The sequence below is a fragment of the Heterocephalus glaber genome, unplaced genomic scaffold (assembly GCF_053883595.1).
Source record: "Heterocephalus glaber isolate CG9 unplaced genomic scaffold, H.glaber_assembly_v1.0 deba00001564, whole genome shotgun sequence".
Lineage (NCBI taxonomy): Eukaryota > Metazoa > Chordata > Mammalia > Rodentia > Bathyergidae > Heterocephalus > Heterocephalus glaber.
In genome coordinates this window covers 20,508,123-20,532,630 of record NW_028258351.1, presented here as the reverse complement: position 1 = coordinate 20,532,630, position 24,508 = coordinate 20,508,123, and the positions used below count along the sequence as shown (strand labels likewise).

The following is a 24,508-nucleotide window of genomic DNA, read 5'->3' as shown; positions in this document are numbered from 1 at the left end:
CTCCTTGTGGCATTACTGATAAATTCTTTTTAAAAATTAAGGAAAAAATAATACCAATTTTATGCACATTCTATTACAGCATAAAGAAGAAAGACTTTCTAACCCTGATATACTGTGATACCAAAAACCCACAAAGACATTATAAGAAGAAAAAATTACAGGTGGATTTGTGCATGAATATTATGCAAAAGTCCTAAACAGAATAGCAGCAAATTAAATTTATCAATATATAAATGAGTTGATGAATTTTGACAAAATTGGAGTATTTTTTAGGATTAAGCAAAATTGGCTTAATATTTTAAAAAACAATATCATTCATCATATTAACACAATAAAATATAAAAAGACATATGATCTTCCCAGCAGATGCAGAAAAAGCATTTGATGAATTCAATGTTTATTCAGAATAAAAATTCTGAGCCAACTAGAAGTAATTCTGTGTTACAAGACAGAAGGGATTCAATTTTATTTATTTATTTATTTATTTGTACTGGGGATCGAACTTCGGTCCTTGCGCTTGCGCAGCAGGCGGTGAAACCACTGAGCTAAATCCCCTGCCCTCAATTTTATTTTATATGGGTAAGTAATTAGGCCAGCACCACTGAATCAATCAGCTTCTTCTTTCCTCACTGGTCTGTAATGCCATCTGTTATAAGTCACACTTCCACAAAGGTATAGACCTGTTTTCACAGACCTATTGTTTTAGTTATTTTTTCTCATTTCTGGAACAAAATACCTGACACCAAAGGTTAAAGGTGGAAAAGTTTATTTTGACTCACAGTTTGTAGAGGTTTCAATCTGTAATCAGCTGGCTCCAAGGCAGGGTGGCATGGCTGACAGGCATTGCAGAGAAGGAACAGTTCATGGTGGGCAGAAGGTAGCAAAACAAGCAAGCAAGGAACTACAGGTAAGTAGCAACAAGCCTCTTTCTGTCCTTTATATTGTATCAAGGCTCTTGCCCTTGGAGCAGATAGCACTCACACCTTAATTCTAGAATTGTATGATGAATCAATCATACACTCTAGATCCAGCCACCTCTGAAAAAGCCCCACCCATGACCACATAAGGCTTTGGGAGGATTTCTAAATACAAGCCATAACACCTATCTATACCTGCACCAATACCACACAGTCATAGCTTATAATAAATTTTGATCTCTTGTAAGGAGATCTCTACTCTCTCTGCCCACCCACATATTCTTCTCAAGGAGTGTCTTAGGTATCTTTAGTCCCTTGCTCTTCTCCTTACAGCTTTGAAACACCTTAGCATGCTGTGTTGGGGTTTTTCTTGGAAATGTAGTAAGTCTTTATCAAATTTGATGAAAATTTGTTCTCATACTTTCCAAGGAAGCATGCTTTTTCTTTAGTATTTTGAATATATTTATAATGGCTGATTTTGTGTGTGTGTGTGTGTGGTGCTGAGGACTGAACCCAGAGTCTTGCGCATGCTACACAAATGCCTTGGTACAACCCCAGGTGACATAAAGTCTAGTAAGTCTAACTTCTTGGCTTCTTTAAAGTTTTACTGACTGTTTTATTTCCCATGTAAAGGACACACTATCCTCTCTCTCTCTCTCTCTCTCTCTCTCTCTCTCTCTCTCTCTCTCTCTCTCTCTCTCAGTGTCTTGTAATTTTTCATTGAAAACAGAACATTTTAAATCTGGAAATCAGATTCACATCTCTTTCCCAGCAGTTTTTTTTTTCCCCTCTCTCGCTGGTGATGGTTTTGTTGTTGCTGCTACTGCTTTTTTTATTGGGTGATTTTCCTTAAATAATTTTATAAAGTCTGTATTATTTGCAATGGAGGCCAAGAAAGTCTTGCTTAGTTTGTTTAGCTAATGGTCAGCTAATGATTAAATAGAGCTTTCGTTAAATTTCTTAAGCCAATATATCTCCTGCCCTTTGCAAGTGTGTGTGTGTGTGTGTGTGTGTGTGTGTGTGTGTGTGTGTGTGTTGGGGAGCTCTCTCAATCCTCTAGTATTTTATAACACTGCCTTAACTTTTACTTCCTACTGGAGCAGAGCCTCAAGGTCAACTATTGGAGAAAGACTGGGACCTTGTCAAGTTTTTCTTCGGCATGCACATAGCCCTAAACATGTGTAAGGCTTTCTAGGTCTCTAGGACCATGTCAGAACTTTTCAAAGCCCCCTGTGGACAGCTCATTCCTCAGATTTTCCTTTGAAGTTTTTTTGCCAGCATCTTTGTCTTTCCCAGCTGATATTGCTGCTTCAGGCAGCTGTGCTGGTAAACAATTGCCATTGATTGCTTTCAGCAAAAGTCCTGGAAGTAGGACTTTGCTCACAGAGCAAGTTCTGAGTCAGGTCAGACAAATACAAGACTTGTGAATGGGACTTTTCCTGGGGAGTTGCCAGACAGGTCAAATAGTTACAGTTCTCCAGGGTTGGGGCTTTTTGGGTTGTGCCAAACCCATTTGCCTCCTCCAGTGGCTGCAGAGTTTTTGCTTTTCACAGCCACCGTTGTTCCCAGCTGCTGATTTTCAAGTCTACCACAGAATTAGTGAGTGAAGGGAAAGAAGAAGGGAAGTTAAAAATACCACAAAACTTGCTGTTCTGACAGTAAGCCATTTTTCTTAAATAAATGCTCCACAGATTATTACAACCCTTGGTTAACTGGATTTCAGAGTACTGAAACAGGGTTTTTTGTTTTTGGGGTCTTTTTTTTTGCCAGTGTTCTCACTGCTTTTATGAATGAACAAATTTTTGGAGGTCTTTGCCATTTTGGAAGTACTTCTCCATGATTGCGTTTAATCTTACAGATCAATTTGGAAAGAGTTGCTATTTTTATGTCTTTTATTCATGAAAAATGGAATATTTTACCAATCATTTGGGTCTTAAGTGTTTTTCAGCAATGTTTTATGAAATAATCTACATATTGCCTTGCATATGTTTTATACTTTTTCTTATAGCTTATGTTGTTATTATCATTTTTAATAATATACATATATATTTTGGTGTGGTCTGAGGATTGAACTCAGGACCTTGTAAATACCAGGCAAGGGCTCTATTACTGAGCTATACCCATAGCTTAGTAATTTAATTTCTTTTCAATACTGAGAATTGAACCCAGGGCCTTCGCACTGACCTACATTCCCAGATTTTATTTTTTATTTTATCTAATTTTTGTTTTTGTTGGTAGTACCTACTGATCTCATTCACTGTGTGGAATTGGTACATGTACATGACACATCTTAATTCTTTTTAGGTCCCTTCTCCTTTTCCCGTATTCCCTCCCTTCCTCCCTTGTTCCTTTTCCCATTTGTGAAAGCTCTATCTCCCTGTTTTCTATTAACTATCTTTCATTTTGTTCTTTGATTTTTTTTTTCTACTTTGAGTCTCTCATTTAAGAGAAACCATGAGGTGTTTAATCTCGTGTGTCTGATTTATTTCACTTAACATTATGGTCTCAAGGTACATCCATTTACCTACAAGTGATTCAAGTTTATCCTTCTTTGTAGCAGAGTGCTACTCCATTGTGTATAAATACCACACTTTTTTGAGACAGGGTCTCCCTATATAGTTCAGGCTGGCCTTGAACTCACTATGTAGCCCAGGCTGGCCTCATACTCACAGCAATCCTCCTGCCTCTGCCTCCCAGGTACTGAGATTACAGGCATGTGCCACCATGCCTGGCAAATACCACACTTTCTTTATCCACTCATTTGTTGATTGACATATAGGCTGCTTCCAAGATTTAGTTATTATGAGTTATGCTGTTATAAAATGAATCTGCATGTATTACTGTAATATGTCTTTAACTCTTCTGGGAAGATATCTAGAAGAAGAATACCTGGGTCAAATGGAATTTCTTGTTTTAGTTTTTTGAGGTATAGCCATACTGATTTCCATAGTGGTTATACTATTTTACATTCCTGCCAGTAATGTAGAAGGGTTCCTTTTCCCCTGAAGCCTTGCCAGCATTTGTTATTATTTGATATCTTGATGGTAGCCATTCTTCTTGGAGTAAGATGGAATCTCAGTGTTGTTTTAATTTGCATTCTCTAGTGGCCCGAGATGTTGAACACTTTTTAATGTATTTATTGGCCATTTGTACTTCCTCTGAGAAGTGTCTATTTCAGTTACCCATTTTTTGATCATGTCTTTTATTTTGAGAACTCTAATTTTTTTTGAGTTTTTTATATATTCTAGTTATTAGTATTTTGCCCCAGGTGTAATTGGGAAATTGTTTTTCCCATTCTGTAGGTTGTCTCTTCACTGTGTTGGTTGTTTGCTTTGCTGTGCAAAGCTTTTTAATTTAATAATCCCATTTGTTCATTCTTGACTTTTGTTTGTTTTCTTGAGACAGGGTCTCACTATGTTGTTCAGGTGGCCTTGAACCCACTATGTAGCTTAGAGTGACCTCAAATTCATGGTAATTCTCCTCTGCCTCAGCCTCCCAAGTGCTGGGCTTACAAGCATGCACCACTGCACCTGGCTCTAGATGTTATTTCTTGTACAATTGGAGTTCTGTTCAGAAAATCCTTGCCTATGCCTATGGCCTCAAGAGTTTTACCTATTTTATTCTTCCATCAGGTTAAGTGTTTCTGTTTTAATATGTAGATCTTTGGTGCATTTTAATTTTAGTTTAGGGCATGGTAAGAGATAGAGGTCTAGCTTCAATCTTCTTGCATGTGTATAGCCAGTTTTCCCAGCGCTATTTGCTAAAGAGACTATCTTTTTTGTAGTGTATGTATTTGCCCCTTTGTCAAAGATCAAATGGCTGAATGTTTCTGGGGTTCTTTGTCCTCTATTCTGTTCCATTGATCCATATGTCTCTGTGTCAGTACCATGCTGTTTTTTATCACAGTAGCTTTGTAATAGTTTTTGTTTGTTTGTTTGTTTGTTTGGGGGGTTTTTTTGATACCGGGAATCAAATTCAGGACCCTGCGCTTGCAAGGCAGGTGGCAGAACCACTGAGCCAAACCCCAGGCCCAGCTTTGTAATAGTTTGATAGCTGGGAATTGTGATGCCTCTGCTTTGCTCTTGTTACCCAGGATTGCTTTTTGTTATTCTGAGTTGCTTCTGATTCTATATTAATTTTAGGATTTTCTCTACTTCTGTGAAGATTGCTGTTGATGTTTTGATTAGGACTGCATTCAATCTACATATCAGTTTTGGAAATATGGCCATTATGACAATATTGGTTCTGCCTACCCAGGAACATGGGATATCTTTCCATTTTCTGATGTTCTCTTTGATTTCCTTTTTCAGAGTACTATAGTTTTTGTTGTAGAGGTCTTTCGCTTCCTTGGTTAGGTTAATTTCAAAGTATTTGATTTTTCTTGATGCTATTGTAAATGGTACTGTTTTCCTAATTTCTTTCTCAGTATGTTCATTTTTGGTGTACAGGAATGCTATTGATTTTTGTGTGTTGATTTTGTATCCTGCTACATTGCTGAATTCAGTTATTAATTCCAGGAGTCGTTTGGTGGAATTTTTTGGGTCTGCTATGTAGAGGATCCTGTCATCTGCAAATAGTGATAATTTGACTTCTTCCTTTCCTATACATATCCCTTTTATTTCTTTCTCTTGCCTAATTGCTCTAGCTAATGTTTCCAACTATAATGAACAGGGGTGGTGATTGTGGGTGTCCTTATTCCTCATTTTAGAAGGAAAACTTTCAGCTTTCTCCCATTTAATATGATGATGGCAGTAGTTTGTTATAAATGGCTTTTATCAGATTGTGGTAAGGTCCTTCTACACTTATTTTCTTCAGAGCTTTTTTTTTTTTTTTTGGTACCAAGGATTGAACTCAGGGCACTGTGCTTGCAAGGCAGGCAGCAGCACCACTGAGCTAAATCCCGGCCCTGTTTTGTTTTTTTTTTAATCATGAATGGATATTGGATTTTGTAAAAAGCTGTTTCTGCATTTATTGATATGACTGTGATTTTTGTTTATGTGGTGTATTACATTTATTAATTTGCGTATGTTGAACCATTCTTGAGTCCCTGGGATGAAGCCTGCTGTTACACTTTTTGTTTGTTTGGTTTTTTTGGTACCAGGGATTGAACTCGGGTCCTTGTGCTTGTGAGGCAGGTGGCGGAACCAACTGAGCTAAATCCCCAGCCCAACTACACTTTTCAAAAATAAGTTTGGGCTGGGGATATAGCTCTGTGGCACCATGCCTGGCTGGCAAGTGCAAGGTCCTGAGTTCAATCCCTAGCGCCGGAAAAAAAAGTCTTTTGTTAGTTGCTGGTACAGAGACATGATTCATTTTTTAACAAGATCCATCCAACCACCTTGTTGACTTCTATTCTTATTTCTAGTGATTTCTCTGGCTCTTTTATTTGTTTTTCTCTGTAGAGAATCATATAATTTATGAATAATGATTTTTTTCCCCCCATCCTTTGTAATGCCTTTAAATTGTGTTATCTTAGTGCTCTGGCTGGGATCTCTAATGCATTTCTGAATAGAAATGGTACTATTGCACATTCTTGTTTGGTGCCTCATTCATTTTTTGGATCCATATTTTTTATTCCAAACTCACTGTTCACTTGCTTTTTCTTTCTTTTAAAAATTTTATTTATTTATTTAGTTATTTGGTGCTGAGGATCAAACCCAAGGCCTGGTGCTTGCTCAGTAAGTGCCCTTCCATTAAGCTAATCCCCAACCCCTTTGCTTAGTTAAAAAAAAAAAAGTTTCCCTGCTGTGCAAGCACAAGGACCGGAGTTCAATTCCTGGTACCAAAAAAAAAAGTTTCATTGACAGAATATTCCCACCCAGATAATGCACCCATTTAAAGTGTGGGATTCATTGGTCTTTAGTATACTCAGAATTGTGCAACATCACCACAGTGAGATTTTCATCATATCAAAAAGAAATTCCAGGCCCATTAGCAGTAACTTTCCATTTCTCGACAGCTACCCCAACCTTAAGCAACCACCAATTGGGTTGCTGACTTTAGGCATTCGTAATTCTGAACATCTCATATAAATGGAATAAATGCACAATATCTGGTCCTTTGTAAATAGCAGCTTTTTCATTTCACTTAGTGTTTTAAAGGTCATCTATGTTGTAGCTTATGCCTAATATTGTTTTATTTATTTATTTGGTTTTTTGAGACAGGATTTCACTATGTAGTTCAGGCTGGCCTTGAACTCACTGTGTAGCCCAGGTTGGCCTTAAGGCAATCCTCCTGCCTCAGCCTCCCAAGTGCTAGGATTACAGGTGTGTGCCACCACATCCCGCTACTTATGCCTAATTTTAAAGAGGAAACTTCCAATGTTTTCTTGTTAAAACTGCTTATTATAGCTGTTTTTAGACACTTTATTTCAAATTATGGATGTTCTATTCCTAGTTTCCGAAGAGGTTTTTTTTCCATAAAGTAATAATCTTATCAGGTGCCTTCTGAGCATCTAACCAGATAATTTCTTGGTGTTTCCAGTTTTACACTGTTAATGTGATGAATGACATCATGGAATTTTCTACTGTCAAATTACCCTTGCATTCCTGGGATAAGCCCCACTGGTCATATTGTATAATCATTTTTGGTTTCTTAATGTTTTTGCTTCTAGGTTCACAAATAAGATTGGCCTGTAATTTTCCTTTCTTCTACTATCTTTATCTAGTTTATTTTTTGGGGGGGTACCAAGGATCGAACTCAGGACCTTGCACTTGCGAGGCAGGTGGCGGAACCACTGAGATAAATCCCTGGCCCTCTTTATCTAGTTTGAATATTATGATTATGGTGCCCTCATAAAAGGAGTTAGGGACTATTCTTCCTTCTTCAGTTATCTGAAAGGGTTTAAGGGTTTATGTGTGATTGGAATAATCTGTTCCTTGGAAGTTTGGAAGAAATCATCTGTAAAATGGTTTAGGCCTGGGATTTTCTTTGTGAAAAGATTTAGAATTACCCCTTTTTTTCCTTTTCTTTTTTTTTTTTTTTTGAGACAGGGTCCCACTCTGTAGTCCAGGCCGACCTCGAACTTGCTGTTATCTGTCTGCTTTTGGCTCCCAAGTGCTGGGATTACAGGTATGTACCACCACACCCGGACTACTTCAATTTTAAAAATAATTTATATAGTCATTCTATTTCTTCTAGGACTAGTTTTTTCTTTTATTTAGGAAAAAATAACTCCATTCAAGTTTTAATATTTATTACCATAATGTTCTTCACAGTATTTTCTATAATTTCTGTTTATAGTTATTACTTTGTCTTTTTTCAATTTTTCATCCTTAATATTATTTATTTGTGTTTTTTTATTTCTTACCCATCTCGCCAGGTTTATGCATGTGGTTTTTTTGTGTTTGTTGTTGTTGTTTTGTTTTGTTTTTGTACAGGGGATCGAGCTCAGGACTTTTCGCTTGCAAGGCAGGAAGTGGAGCCAATGAGCTAAATTCCCGGCCCCAAATGTGTTTTTAAATAACCATCTTTTGGCTTTATTTGGTTCTCTCTGTTGAATATTTATTTCACTGATTTGGGCTCTTATTTTTATTATCTCCTTTTAAAAAATTGAGTGTTGGGGATTGAGCTCAGGGATTTGTGTATGCTAACTACATGTTCTACCACTGAGCTATATCCTGAGCTCTATGTTCTCTTTTTTGTGGGGGTAGAGACTTGTACTACTTTTACTGTGTCTCACAAGTTTTGATATATAACATTTTATCATTCAGTTCTAAGTATTCAAAAAATTTTTTCCACTGTGTTTTTGTCTTCTTTGACCCAGGGGCTATTTAGAAATGTCCAGTTTTATGGTAATTTGAAACTTTCTCTTTTGTTTTTAACATTGAATTTAGTGGCTCTGTGGTCAGAAAAAATAATCTATATGACATCAATTCTTTGAGACTCATTGAGACTTACTCTGTGGGCTTGCATGTGACTCATTTTAGTAACTGGTCCACATGTGCTCAAGAAGAATGATTTTTAAAAAGTTACTAGGTGCACGGTTCTATATATGTTTATCAACTCCATTTTAATTGTTTGTGACCAAATCTATAGCTACACATTTTATCCTTTTAAAATTTTTTTGTGGTGCTGGGGATCTACATCAGGGCTTTGTGCATGTTAGGCAAGTGCTCTACCATTGAGCTACACCTGGCCCTACATTTTATCTTTTGAAATATTAACAACTAAGAATTTCACTGAAATCTCCAGTAATGATGTTGAACTTCTTAATTTCTCCATGTAGTACTATTAATTATTGCTTTATGTATGTTTTAGATTTTTAAAATTAATTGATCACAAGTTTGTATTTGTTTTTTATCTGCTGGTGAATTATGACTGTATTGCTATACCATATCTCTACTTTTATTTATTTATTTTTTGAGATACAGTCTTGTTATATTACCCAGGTTGGCCTTAAACTCCTGAGCTGAATCAATTCTACTGCTATAGCTTCCTGAATAGCTGGAACCACAAGTGATATAAAAATACTTGTCTATTTTAATCTGAAATTTACACAATTAACCACCTTTAGTTTAGTTAGTATTTGCTTATTTCTTTTTCCACCCTTTTACTTCCAGCCCTTTTGTGACTTCATATCTCAGATAATATCTCTCATAAACTGTAACTAAACTTTTTTTTTTGGCAGTACTTAGGATTGAACCAAAGGACTTGTGTACAGCAGGTAAGTGGTCTACCACTGAGCTACATTGCAAGCTTTAAAAAGTGTTTATTTTGAGGCAGGATTTTGCTAAATTATTCAGGTCAGACTAGAACTTTCAATCCTTCTGCCTCAGTCTCCCGAGTAACAGGGATTACAGGGCTGTGCCACCATGGCTGGCCTAATCAGGATTTATCTATTTTATCCAATCTGACAATATTTGGGTATCCAGTGGTCTCCAGCACTATTTGTGGAAAAAACAACTCTTTCCCCCTTTGGGTTGTCTTGGCACCCTTGTCAAATATTGACTGTAAGCCAGGCACTGTGGTGGTGCACATCTGTAATCCCATTACTCTGGGAGGCTGAGGCAGGATGATCACAAATTTGAGCCTAGCCTGGGAAACTTAGCAACTAAGACCCTGTCTTAAAATTAAAAAAAAATTAAAAGGGCTAGGAATGCTTAATGAGAAGGCCCTGGGTTCAATCCCCAGTACTGGAAAAAAAAAAAAAGAATTGACAGTAAATTTGAGAGCTTATACTGGATTCTGTGCTTCATTCCACTGTTGTATGTGTCTACTCTATGTTAGTACCTCTCATCATGATCACTGTAGCTTTCTGGAAAGACTTAAAATCAATAGTCCTTGAACTTTGTTCATTTTTTTCAAATGGTTTTGGCTCTTCTGGATCCCTTGACATTTTTATTCTTATGCATTCTTGTGGCTGGGCAAATAAGCTTGTTTTCCTATTTGCACATTGGTGGTGTATAGAAAATTATTAAATACTGTACATTTATTTTATGTACAGTGACTTTATTAAATTCTTTTATTAGTTCTAAACATTTCTGAGCCCATTAGCTATGGTTTATCAGGTAGACAATCATATGTATCATTTGCAAACAATGATAAACTTGATTTATCTTTCCAAAATTTGTGTCCCTTATTGTTTTCTTCTCTCATTGTTTTCCCTTGAATTTCAGAATAGTGTTGAAATTATTGAGACATAATCACCTTTATTTCACTCCTCATTTTTTCAGGAATCATTTTGTTATTAATCACTTTGTTCTTCATTCCAGGTCATCATTAAGTATCATCTTGTGTGCTTGATTGAGATAGATACCATTTATCATGTCGACAAAGACATCTTTATTTCTAGTCACTAAGAGTTCTCATCAGGGGGCATCTTATCAGGGCAATTATACTGGATTTTTTTCTCCTGGGCCCTATTCATGTGATGAACAACATTAATAAACTTCTACATTGATTCTTCCCTTTATAAACTAATTGTCTCCCATCCAGTGGGAACAAATTAGCTCACATTAATGGAGGTAACTCAGGTTTCACTGGCACATGCTCCCACCTAGGTAATATAGAACAGATGTCACAAACTCAAAGCCTGTAGGTCATGTCACTTTGGCATGCAAAGGATTTTAAAATACTGTTTTGAATTAGTTACCATGTTAAAAATTAGTAGATTTCAGATAAGAATTCTAATTTCTGGTTCTTCTTCGAAAAATCATAAGATCTGGCTATGCCAGTCTTATATTTCCACATGGCCACAGTGGGCTGAGGCTGAGCCCCAGGGACCTCCCTTAGAGTTCACCTCACTTACCATATTAGCATCTTCTCCAAACCCTATTGTCTACATATCCTATTGTTTCCCAGATATCAGAGTCAAGGGTCAATTGCCAGATTTTTGTGTTTGTGCAATCACTTTCCTTATAATGGAATTAAGTGAAAGGGAAATATTTCATGCAATTATGTCTCTAGAAAATATAGAAAAAATAAAAGTGGCCAAGAGGGCTATGTGCTTCAAGAGTAATAGCACAAGTATACTGCTTGGAGGAAGTGAAGAATATCCCTATAGGTTTAATATTAAAACTGTGTCTGTTGGTAGAATCAGATATAAGATGCCAACAGAAAATAAATCATGAAAAGAACATGGAAAAGCTATACAGGGAGAGAAAAATCTTATTGATCTGGGGGAATAAAAGACTGACATTTACCAAGGTTTCTTTCAGGAGGTGCAGAGTATAAACAATGCTGTTATGAAATGTCATATTATATTAAGGAAACCTCATCTCATTGACCTTCCTGGCCTTTGGAGATATTTGAGCTCCTGATCTCTGCTCCAGGAACTCTAGATTCTTTCAGAGTCTCCTTGGTTATTGCTGAGGGTCCCCAGGGCAGTCTCATAGCAGTGACTGTGCTAACATCAGTCTCCCTGAACACCCTAGGGAATGGTTCTAAAGCAATACTTTTCCTTTACAAGGAGCCAGAGGCCAGGTGTGTTTCCTTTGACCCTCTCATGCCCTTGTTTTGCTGCTATGCTCCAGCTCACAAAGACCCTAATGAAAATAGATTTTTTGCTTATCTCTGAAGCTGTTTTTCCATAAAGTTTAGATGCCAACTTGTGAGGCTGGATTAGTCAGCTTTCCTTTCACTGGACATAATACTCAACACCCACAATTTAAAGATTGAGAGGTTTAATTTGGTTCATGGTTTCAGGAGATTCAGTACATGGTTGGCTGGCTCTAAGGCAGAGAAAAGACACTTAGCTCATGGTGGCCAGAAGCAGAGTAGAGTAACAATGCCAGAGAGAAAGGGGTGAAGGACCAGATATAGACCCCAAGGCCACACCTGCATGACCCACCCAGACACACCCACAGAAGTGTGCTCCACTAATCCCCTGGGCAGATCCTAAAACCAGTCTAGTTGAAACTCTATCCTAATTTCCACATCCCAACCCTTGTCAACTTCATATACAAACACATCTCCTTAAACCATACTTAGTCTCCAAATAAAGACAACAGCAAGTTCATAAGTCCACCTAACATAATACAACTACCTGCATATAATCAGAAACACAGTTACTTCCCCCAAAGTTTCAATAATTTCAGCATTTTTCAAAAGTGCAAGTCCAAATTTCTTCTGAGACTCAAGGCAAACTCTTAGCTGTGAACTTCTACAAAAATCAGAAACAAGTTATATAATCTCAAGGTCAATGGCACCGAGTAAAGATTCCCATTCTGAATGGGAGGAATAGGAGGACAGAAAAGACTTGGATCAAAACCTAGCAGGGCAAATTTTAAGTCCTAGAGCTCCATAACTACCATTTAGGGTACATGGTAATGAGAAGTGAGTTCCAAAGAGCTTAGGCAGCCCCACCCATGGTCTTGCTGGTTGCAGCCCATATGGTCTCTCTCTTGGGCTGGTTCTACTCATGGCCTGCAGCTTTCCTAGATAGATGTTTCAAATTTCTGGCATCTCCGACTTTCTGTGGATTCCACTGCACCCTCAGCTTCATTCCCTCTCAAAGACTTCTTGCTTAGTTTCCTAGTGCTTCCTTTGAAATCTGGGTGGCATCTTACCTCACTCCACAATCCTTGATTCTGCAGGCCTGAAAAACCAACACTGAGTGAACAATGCCTAGGTCTGCTGCCTGCTTGAGCAGTAGATGGGCATCCTTGAACTATGGCTGTGGTGCCTTCTGGGTTCCCGGAAGACTGAACACATTGAAATGAATCCTGGGGAACCAATTCCCCAGGAGGTCCTCCTTAAGCAGGGCTCCCAGAAGCTCTCTTCTTAAATGAAAGGTTCACATTTTTGTACTCTTGAACCTGCTGGTTTCTGAGGTGTCCTCAAGGCAGCTTTATTCTTGTCCCTGTACAAAATATAAGTACTTGGTTTCTCTTTAATGGCACTAATTTTTTCAGCAATTGTGCCTCTTCTGGTCCCAACTTTACATGTGGTTCCTTCTCAGCCAAAACTTAAAATTTTCAATTTTTTTCTGTTCTGTCTTTTGCCCCCCAAATCTCACTATAAATCTGGGCAACAGCAGTCAGCAGTACCCATGCCACAACCCAAATGTTGGGCTGTCTTGAAATTTCCCCTGCCAGATTAATTAATCTACCACCCCTAGTCTCAGTCTCCTATAAAGAGTCAGGACATGGGCAAAATGTGGACAGATTTTCTGCCAAAATATAAAACACAACTCTAGTCCAACTCCCAATAGAGTCCTTTATCCCAATTGAAACTTCCTGAGACTTGCCTTTACTGTCTACTTTTCTTTTCTTTCTTTTTTCCTTTTTTTTTTTTTTTTTTGTTCGAGGGATCGAACTTGGGTCCTTGCACTTGCACAGCAGGGGGCGAAAACACTGAGCTAAATCCCCGGCCCTACTGTCTACTTTTCTATTAGCATTCCAGTTTTCTGAGCTCAGACCAGAATCACCCATCAAGTTCTGCTTACAAGCAGTCTAAGGCTTCTTTAGCCAGTGTCTCCAAACCTTTCCAAACTCCTCCTGCAAACTAGTTCCAAAGGCTTCAAACCACATGATTAGATACAGTCACAGCAACAACCCCACTGTTGGTACCAATTTTCTGTATTAATAAGCTTTCCTGTTGCTGAACACAATACCCTACATCTACACCTTAAAGAGAGATTTTATTTGGCTCATGGTTTCAGGAGATTCAGTGCATGGTCAGCTGGGTCCAAAGCAGAAACATCATGGTGGAATGGTGTGGCAGAGCAGAGATGCTTAGTTCATGGTGGTAGGGAAGCAGAGCAAAACAGCACCAGAAAGAAAGGGGCAAGGGACCAGACATAGACCCCTAAGACCGTACCTCCATGACCCACTTGGATATATACAGAAGTGTGCTCCACCAATTCTTGGGGCCAAACCCCAAAGCAACCAAGTTGACACTCCAATGTAACTGCCACAGAGGCTGATCTGGGACAGAAGTCCCACCTGTTTCAGTAGCAATACAAAAAGGCTAACTTGAGAGCAATGGGAGTGCAGGTTGGCCCCACCTCCATCAGCTTCTCTCATGTGTTTGATCTAAATTTTTTGGGGCGGGTACCGGGGATTGAACTTGGGACCTTGTGCTTGCGAGGCAGGTGGCAGAACCACTGAGCTAAATCCCCGGCCCTTGATCTAAATTTTAAAATGGTCACCCTGCAGAGAAATACTAAACCTCTCTTATGTTTCGCCTATTAAGAAGACTCCACTAGGGCTGTTGATTTAGCTTAGTGGTTCCGCTGCCTGCCTTGCAAGCGCAAGGTCCAGAGTTTGATCCCCAGTGCCCCCGCCCCCCAAAAGAAGAAGACTACACTGTAGGTCTGTTCTTCATGTTATACCTCAGGACCCACTAATAAGCCTTTCCTTACAGATCCCTTGACTTTCAAGGCACCCAGCAGTTGTTTGTGGGCACCCAGTCCAGTTGTGACATCAAATATGTCCACCTACCTTTAGGCTCTTCTAGGATGTCACCATTCCTTGAACAAACCCTACTTTGGCATGGCACATTACTATTTTAAAGGCTGGACACAACTTGTACCTATTTTGTTTCAGATTTTATACCTCTATTTTGGAGAACTGATTTGTAATTTTAATATACGGTTATGGGAAGTTTTTCAGAACTCTGTAAGATTTGTACCTGTTAACGTTTGATTTTTTAAAGTTATATTTTGACATAATTTTGGATTTATAAAAAACATTGCAAACATAAAATCCCTATAAAGGTTTTTCCCAGCTTCCCCAAATACTAGCTTCATACTTAATATAGTATGATTATTGAAATTAGGAAATCAGTATGGGTACAATATGTTGGGAGCAATGCTACATAATTCTAGGAAAAATCATTTGAGTAGGCCTAGTTCTCCTGCCTACAGCCCAGCTAGGACATTCCAGACATAATTGCATTTTGGCCTCTGGTCACAACTGAGACCTGAGTGATCCCCCCCCCCCACCACCACCACCCCACGCTGCAATCTCCAGGACAAGACCACATCTATGGGAGACACCAGGGAGGAACCAAATCTTCATCTGCATAATTCCTCATTGTTTTTAGATTTCCACTGCCCCCCCAGGTTTTTGTTACACCTTGTTTATCCCAATGTGAAGTACTGAACTCTTTTTTTCACTTGTTACATCTGTTTCTCCCAATGTACTGAATAAAAGGTGCTGCAAGCTAGGGGGCTTTTGTCTTTGCTGCCCAGAGCAGCACTGATCAGACCCAAAGCTCAGCTTCTTCCCAGTCTCATTTGTCTAACTTTCCTGTAATTTGCCGTGTGCTGCCGTGGCTCACAGAAGACCAGGACTTACTGCAGAGGTTCTGGTAACGTCCCCTTCCCCTGTTCCCTACAACAATATTAAGTAATTTACAGACTTTATTCAAATTCTATCAATAGTCCCACTAAACGTCCTTCTTCTGGTCCGGGACCCAATCAATAATCTCCTAATACACTTAGGTGTTGTATGACAATCTGTGACACAGTTTTCTCAATCTCTATGTGTTCTAACCTTGACAAGGTTGAAATTTTGCATAATGGCCCTCAGTTTGTTAGTTTGATTTTTCTCACAGTCAGATCAAGGTAAGACATTTTCAGCAAGAATACTATAGAAACGCATCTTTCTTAGTGTATCGAATTACAGAATGTGATTTTACTTTGTCTCCTTATGGTGATGTTAACTTGGCTTAGTGTGTGTCTGCCTGGTTTCTCCACCATAAAGTTCCCATCTTCTTTCTACTACCAACTATCTTATGGGGTGATACTTGACTAAGCAAATATCCCATTTGTCCTAGTCTGTCTAGGCTGCTCTACCAAAACCATAAACTTGGTATCAACAACCAACATTTATTTGTCACAGTTCTGGAGGCTGGAAGACAAAGATTAAAGTAATGGCAGATTTGGTGTATAGTGGTGTTTGTTCCTTGTAGATGGCTCCTTTTAAATATCCTCATGTGGTGAGCCATAACAGATACCCTGGGCCTCTTCCACAAGAGCACTAATTCTAATCATGAGGGAGTAACCCTCATGGCCAAATCACATCTTCAAACACATCATCTCCTAATACTACCACTTTGGGGTATTAGGTTTCAACATATGAACTGAGGGGAGGGGACGCAAACATTCAGACCATACCACCATTTATCATTATATGTTGGCCCACTGCATTCAGGATCCACTGACAATTTTTTAATTTTTATTTTTTGTTTTTTTTGAGACAGGGTCTCACTATATAGCCCAGACTGGTCTTGAACTCACAGCAATCCTCCTACTTCAGCTTCTCAAGTACAGGATTTACAGGCATGTGGCACCATGCCTGACTTACTGACAATTCTTATCTACAAAAATTATTATTGTGATGTCTACCAAATGGTGATTGTCTATGTCCATCATTCTACAGTATCATTGGAATTGTATAGAAAGGATTATCTTTTTTTCCGCTCATTTCGTTACTCATTCATTTTTTACTTGTTTATTCATTTATGTCAGTATGGTCTTACAAATATTTATTTTACTATATATTTTTTGGGGGGGTCCTGGGCAGGTCTTTATTTTATCTTGTTCTGCTACAAAGGACACAGCAGGCCCTCTGAACATGGGACTGATGCACCGGCTCCAGGAGAGCCAGCAAAGGCCATTTGCAGCACTTCATACGTGAGTGCCTGGTGGAATTATATAAGTCATATTCTAACAATTTTTCCAATCCATAGCCATCATTATCTAGTGTGTTACTCAATATGTTCTGTATTTCATCACTGAGAGTCCCTTCAAGTTGGTTCCTGTGTTCTTTTGACAAGCTTCAGTTTTTTGAGCTTTCATTGCTTTCTAATACTACAAGATGCTCCAGATTAATCTTGTCCTTTCCTTGTCCTGGATTTTGAATTAGCCATTTCTCCTTTCATTGGAGAATGACACTTAGAAACTAAGATCTGGGAGCTAGGTGTGCTCATTGTTGGTGGAGTATCATTTCTTTTAGTCTCTCTCAGCAAACAGCTATGAAATACACACATATCTGTATCTAGCTATTTTAATATCTATGCATCTATCTTTTGTGAGTGTGTGTGTGTGTGTGTTTCTGTGTGTGTGTGTGTGCATTGTATTCATGATTGAATCCAGGGCCTTCACATTGAGTTACACTCCTAGTCCTTTTTTATTTTTATGTTGACACAGGGTCTTGCTAAGTCTGGGCTTGAAATTGAACTTGTGATCTTTCTGCCTCAGCCTGCCAGAATGCTGGGGATTAAAGGCATGCACCAGTGTGCATGGCTGTATATATTTCTTAAAAACCATGAATACATGCTGAATCTGATTCCAGTGTAACACAATGATTCATTCTAGCCTTTTACTTTCCCTTATTTGTAAATTCTTTCATTAACACCAAGAAACCTGGTTCTCGCTATGTACAATATATTTTACTTATTTGTCCAATCTTAGTAAATATTTAAAAAGAATAGCTAATGCATCCACCCACGAGAAACAGATTTACTACCTAGACTGTAGACCTCTCAAACAACAACATCATCATGATGTGGTGCAGTTCTTTTGTCTTTTGCTCTGAAGTGTGTAGTCAAAAGATGTTTTCCCTAAATGACTTGAATTAGTTCTTTTCATCGCCACCTTCCTCATTATGGTTATATCATTCATTTCCAATAGAGTTAGATTCATTAGTTAGTGTTTGTATTCCACTTTGGGTTCCCACCATTTTAATTGGTTATTTATTTTTAGGAGGAGATGGGGATGTATGAAACATTATCTTGGTTCTAAAAGTCAGAACAAAACAAAAAAAGCACCTTTGGAAAATTGTCATTTCTTCCATCTTGTTGATCTGAATTCCTATTTCTTCTTTCATCCCATGCTATCCCCATCTACGCTGTGTAGGTAACTAATTTCTGGGCTGTTCTTTCTGCATTTCTTTTTGTACAGACGAGCAGATGCATGCATATTTTCTTATATCACATTCCTTCTTATGAGAAAGGTATCACATTCTATTCTTTATTGTAGTATTTTTTAAAAGCATAGTACTTTAAATTTTGATAGATGTCAGGACATGGATCTTTCCAAGAGAGAAATTCTTTGATGATTTCTAAAACTTCAGGTGCATCTTTTCTTAGGTCAACTTTTGGTCATTTGTGTCATTCTAGGAAAGTTAAGATTTTGAGTAGAAGATGCAAATCTTTCTTCAGTTCAGAGAAAATTTCTTCTACCACATATTTTATTCCCTCATTGTGGAATTCCTATTATGTGTATTAGATTTCTGTACTGTAGCCTTCACAGCTCACCTTGTCTCTAGTAGTTTTCATCTTTTCTCCTCTGAATTCTAGGACAGATTATTAGTTTTATGTTCTAATTCATATATTCAGCTTTCTTTGGTTCCCAGTACTCTGTTCACTATCTCTGTTGAGCTTTAAATTTAGAAAGCAAAAAATGTTTCCTAATCTCTGCTTGTAATTTCTTCACATTTCAGTCTACTACATCTATATAGGAAATATTGAAAACATGAATGAAAAAAGTTTTAATTATTTTTGTGTGAAAATTTAGTTTAAAGGATACTAACTTTCTTTGATTGTGTACCCTTCTTTTGAAAGTTTGAATCTTTTTGCTTTTGCATCTTTAGTTTTTCTGTTTGCCCATCCTCGCCAGAAGGAATCTATATTTTCCCAAGAATAGCAGTTGAGGTGATTCTGCTGACCATCATGAATATACAGTAAGGAATCATCAGTCAAGTAAATATTCAAGGAGAGGCAACCTAAGCTTAGGGCATTGGAGTGAGGAAGGGTAGGAGGTATGAAGGCTCAATGCAGACTTCCTTTTCTCACATATTATGTGTACTGAGATATAATTGACAAAGTGCAGAATATGCAACTTCTAAGTAAACATCTGTTATAGTTTGGGTGTGGTCTGTCCCTCAAGGGTTCACATTTTGCAAGCTTTTTCTCCAATGTGAGACTGTGAAGAGATGGTGGGACCTTTAAGAGGTGGGGCCTACCAAGAAGTAATCAGGTCATAAGATGTCTTTGGCTTGAGATTCCTTCCTCAAGAGGGAAGTCTGGGCTGTAGGTTTGAGAGGGATCAGTGTGAAGGGAATGGATGAAATTGGCTGTGAAAAAGAGAACCAGCCTCACATAAAACCTACATCATTCCGGTCTTCAAGAGATGATGAAGGAAATGAGACCAGAAAAAGCAAACAGAAATAGTGGTTAGAGGTAGAGGAAATTCAGAAGCCAAAGGGGGAATTTTGAAGGAAAGATAATATCAAGTACTGTAGTGAGGTAAGAAAACAAGAACAATGGATTTGGCATTTGGGGTTTCCTTGGTGACCTTCTTTCAGAGCATTGAGGAATAAATGTAAGATGAGGAAGTAGAGACAAAGCAGACTCCTCTCTGAAAACATTAGGCCATGAAAAGGAGGAGACCTATTGCAAATAGACATTTTAAATGAAGCAATAGAAGAGCAAGGCGTGGTATACTTGCTTGTAACCCCAGCCTCCTGAGAGGCTGAGGCAGAAAGATTGCAAGTTCAAGCCCAGCCTGGGTAACTTAGAGACTTAGCAAAAGACTCAAAATAAAAAGTGAAAAAAGGGCTAGGATGTGGCTCAGTGTGAAAGCCCTGGGTTCAATCTCCAGCACTGGAAAACAAAACAAAATAAAAAACTACATAAAGTGGTACGCAACTAGATGCCTGATGAGTGACAGAGACAACCTTGAGTTCTTTGGGAAGGACTTTGGGAAGTTTCTCGGTGGCAGTCATTCTAGGTTCTGGCCAATAGATGGATGCCGGGTGCTCTTGAGATTTGCCTGGGCTGTGAGGACAGGGAGACACAGGAAGAGCTCAATGTAGGAAGAGGAATAACATGCAAGTTCACATCTGGGTGCTACCTGCTGGTGGAGAAGAGTGCCCATGTCCGGATGCAGGATGGGACAGAGTTGGCTTTGCCAGATGCTCAGCTTCCCAGAGTGAGCAACTCTGTTTCCGCTTTCTTCCATCTTCAGTTTTTGGAACACCAACCATAGGAAGAAGTCAAGCTTCCCAAATTTCTCCAGCAGTTTCTTTATCCTTCAAAATCCAACATCTCAAGCTGCCAGACATTGAGTCATTCTTGCTACTCGATTGCCAATTCTAGAACAGTTCTACCCTTTCCTTCCTACCCTGGCCACCTCTGGCATGCTTCCACCTTCCATCTCCTTCTCTTTCTCCAAATGCCATCTTTTTTTTTTTTTTTTTTTTTTTTTTTTTGCAGTGGAGAAAGTAGGGCCTGGGAAGACAAACCAGAGATCATGTCCACTCATCCAGTTGTGGGGTGTTAGGAGGGCCCTTCCACAGCTGCCGCCTAGGGTTAACAATTCCCTGGATGTAACACAGTGGTGTGTGTGGTGGGGATGGTGGATGGAGAAGGGTGCCGAGCCCCTTCCCATCTCTAACTACAGGGAGGAACTAGTTCTGTGCCCCCACCCAAGGGTACTTTCTGTTTCTGTCCATTTGAGGAAGTTGCTTTTTCTTGGTATTTAGGAACTCAGGAAAAGAAAAGTCATTGGCGTTGGCAACTCTCAAAGCCTCAGGTAGGGCTGCGGCTTTTCACCAACAACGTATAAACCCGTGGCGGGCTTTGGATGCCTGAAACAGATATTGTGACAGAGTCCGGTTCAATAGTGGAAGTGGAGATTTCAGACTTGCCCTTTCTCAACCCTAGAACAAAAGTGCTAGTTTTTCATTGCAGGGGCTGCCTCAGCTGTAGCAAACCCTTTTATTCTCACTTTGTAAAAGTGGAAATGGAGGCACTGGGAAGTGCAGTGTCTTCTGAGATTCCCTGAGGAGTCACTGCAACTCTCGGTGTAACAAGGCCTGACATGTTGTCTGTGGAGGGGAACAGGGCGGCAAGAAGAGGGTCAGGACTTCGGAGGCAGTAACTCCCCCAATCTCTGTCCCCCAGGAAGGTGGGACCCGGTTGAAGTGACAGCCGGCCCTGGCGCTGCAGGGCTTGGGAAAGATGTGAGACCAGAGGCTGGAGGAGCTGTGCTTTAGGTGTGGATTGGCCGGAAATTTCCAAGGCGGTAGTAGAAGGACGAGGGTCAAGGTGCCCATTCATCCAGTGGGAGGGGCAGGCATTACAAGGGTTAAGAGCACCCAAAGAAAATAGAAGTAGTAGGAGGAAGTGGGGCGCTGGGTAGCAGTGAGAGAAGGAAGCAGCTCTTCGAGTTTCCTCTTTCTCCTCCTTCCCCGAAGCCCTCCCTCCCCCAGCCTCCCCCCTGCCCCTCCCACCCCTCCCGCGCGGCCCAAAATGTGCTTCCGCACCCCTACCGAACCTCTCCTTACTTCTGGGGTGTCGGCCGGCTCTGCGCTGGCGTCCTTCGGCGACCAAGAAACACCGGCAGGGCCTGTACCTCCCGAGGGCAGGCGGGCTCCGAGCCGGGGGTTGTTCCTCAGATGCTCCGCAGGTTCCGGACCTTGAGTCCTAGAAGGCCGGGGCCAGGATGGCACCTGGCTGACTCGGCCTCGCCAGCAGGTGGCGCGAGAGGCCGGCGAGGCGGCTGGCCCCTCCCCCGGACAGCCTCCGCCCGAGGCCCCGCCCCCAGCCCGCTGGAGTTGTTGAGGCGGGGCAGCTGCTGGGACTTGCTGCCGGGCTCCAGCCACGGCGCAGTGGTCCCCATCCTTACGTGAATTGCCGGGAGTCGCCGCTGGAGAGGGGCTCGGCGCCGGGCGCCCGCCGGGGACTGCAGGTGTGTGGCTGGGTGGCGGGACGGGCGCCGAAGGAGGGCACGCGTGAAAGCACAAGGCGGAGCCAGAGCAGGTTGGGGACCGTCGGGTGTGCTGAGAGCCGCAGCTGTAGCAGGCAGGCTGGACAGAACCTGCTGTCTCCATTCCGCGGATAAAGTCCCCCGCGCAGGCATCCGGTCTTAAACCCACTTTGCGGATAATCCCGGAGACAGGAGGGGCATCAGGGCACCGTTCATCATAACCTAGGTAGCTGGCGTTAGACGCTTCTATTCGGCCGAATGTGTCCACAGCCTCCTCCTGCCGTAGTCGCAGACCGCTTTGGGTCCTGAGGTCACGGAGCTTGTCTTCTCAGCCAGAGAGCTCCCGCGTGAGCATTGGCCAAAGCTCCTTTAACGTCAGGACCTGGGAGTTGTGGAATTGCCGCCCAAGTGCCCTCCGTCCAGCCTCAGCGGCCTCTTACTAGTGAGCATGACTCCTCCAGACAGCGAAGTTCTAAGAAGTGCACGTTCTGCACTGTCAGAGGATCTATGTTTACACACTGAGTGTCCCCGCGTGACTACGTGTGTGTCTGTGTGTGTGCGCGTGCGCGGGCGCCCTGGCCCATCCCAGGCAGGGGTAAATACACAAGAAGTTCAGGACTGTAGGAGGAAGGAGATTGTTCAGGGGGAAAAGGAAGGCAAGATGAAAGCAGCAGGATGTGGTATAAAGTGAGTTAAGCCTCTGGCAGAGAGGAGGGGTGTGTTAAGGCAAAAGGAGGGTTAAAAGTAGGCCAAATCTGGCTCAAAGGACTTTTCTGGATTGCCAGGCTCTTCCTCCCACCCGTGTGCTGCTCTGTCTTCCCATCCATGCTTTCCCTCTTCCTGCACTCTGGACGTCTGTTAAGGCCTTGGTTCCCAAAGGTGAGATGGTCCCCTGGGGTATTTGTTAAAACACAAGATACCCCAGCCCCAGCCCTGCAGCACAGCTTTCCAGGGTGGGGTCTAGAATCTGTATTTTTCAAAAAATTTAATAAGCCCCTTAAATGATGGTACTGGAGCTTGAGAACCATGTGTGAGGTAGAAAAGAGACTTGAATTCAAGCAGGCCCACTGTGTGGCTCTCAGCATTTTATACCCCTGTGCCAGCTTCAGCCTCCTTATCTGTAAAATGGGTTCTAATACTGATCTACAGGGCCGTGTGGAAAATTAAAGAAGACAACTGTGATGAGCACAGCTGTGCATGGAAGAAGCTCCAGGGCCGTTTGTAGAATGAGATTGGGCATAAGTGTTTCCTTGCTTCGTCTGAGTGGACTCTGGCATGTTTTCACCTAGGAGAAGGCCATGTTAGATGGTCAAGCTCTTTCTGTTTCAGGATAACCCCGGTACCTTTTGCAGCATAACTAGCCAGGACTGTGGGGGTCTTTGTGTGCTGGGCCTGTGTGGGGTTCCCAGGTCTGCAGCTTAGGTGATGGATGATTCATTATCTCCCTTCCCCAAGCTTCAGTGGAAGCAGACCACGTTTGCCTCCCAGCTTTGCTTTCCTCTCTCCCACGCACTTTTTTTCCTTTCAAGAATAATGGGGGGGGGCGGTAATAGCTCAGCTAACTGGTGGTACTGGGCAACAAGTGTCTTCGGGGTTGATGGTGGTGTGAGTGAGGAGGCAGGGGTTGAAGGCCGTGGGCGTGACTGGCTTTTAGAGGCTGCGCCATTCTGCTGGGTTAACCATTGATTAGGGATCCTGCTGATGGTGTGAGGTGGGAGGACAGGGCCCAGCAGCCTTTTGCCTGAGCAGCTTAGGATCTGGAAGCTCCAGCCTGGATTCAGCTGAGCACTCAAGCTGGCAGATAGGGCTTTTGTTTAAAGAGGGGCTGATCTGGCCAGGCTTATGGGACCCAGAAGACCTTTTTGGCTTCAACTGGAGGGCTGAAAGCTTGAATCAATTTATTAAGAGAAGAAGCCTCTAGAGGAATATGATAGAGTGATCACCACCAGGTTAAAGAGGAAGTATTTAGTTTGATTTTTGAGCCTCTGGCATAGCTGAGAGGGAGGGAGGAAACACTCCACCTGGCTTCTGCCCAAAGGGAAGATAACATACTTCTATAGGAAACATAGATTACATATTGATAGGTTTCATCAGTTTGAGGATTGAATGTTTTCCCATTTTAGCAATGCCGAAATCAAGGTGCATCTTACCAGCTGTGATATCTTACGATTATAATAGGCAGCAATAGTTCTTCCTAGTGGCACAAAAAATAACGGTGCATCTTACAATTGATGGCATCTTAGATTATGTTACATATGTACCCAGACACAGAGAATTATGTTGTTCTCATATTTCGCCCACTTTTCCAGTAGCTCTTTCTTCTAAGCACCAAAAATTTCAATGTATCCCATTTTAAAGGAAATCTTTGTAAGAGGTATATAGCACATTAGATCTGATTTAGTAGGTTTTGTGGTTGTTTGTTTGTTTGTTT

General features: G+C 40.9%; 1 protein-coding gene and 1 long non-coding RNA gene across 7 annotated transcripts in view; one reads left to right on the top strand and one right to left on the bottom strand.

Moving 5' to 3' along the window:
• Positions 1-426: 426 nt before the first annotated feature.
• LOC147823916 (uncharacterized) lies at positions 427-22,618 on the bottom strand. 2 transcript variants are annotated; one of them, XR_015443238.1, is made up of 3 exons: positions 21,997-22,618; positions 21,656-21,794; positions 427-13,218 (listed from the first exon to the last, which is right to left on the bottom strand). It is a non-coding gene; the product is annotated as an uncharacterized LOC147823916 (long non-coding RNA). The 2 variants fall into 2 exon arrangements; XR_015443237.1 differs by lacking the exon at positions 427-13,218 and adding an exon at positions 18,325-21,196.
• Positions 21,906-24,508, top strand: part of Pik3r5 (phosphoinositide-3-kinase regulatory subunit 5) — a 64,134-nt gene continuing 61,531 nt past the window's right edge. For 3 of the 5 annotated variants that reach the window (XM_021238272.2, XM_004857513.3, XM_087191816.1), the window contains exon 1: positions 21,906-22,059. The gene's annotated coding sequence lies outside the window, so the exon portion shown is untranslated. The remainder of the gene's footprint in view (positions 22,060-24,508) is intronic. The other 2 variants (XM_021238271.2, XM_087191818.1) reach the window with 1 other exon arrangement.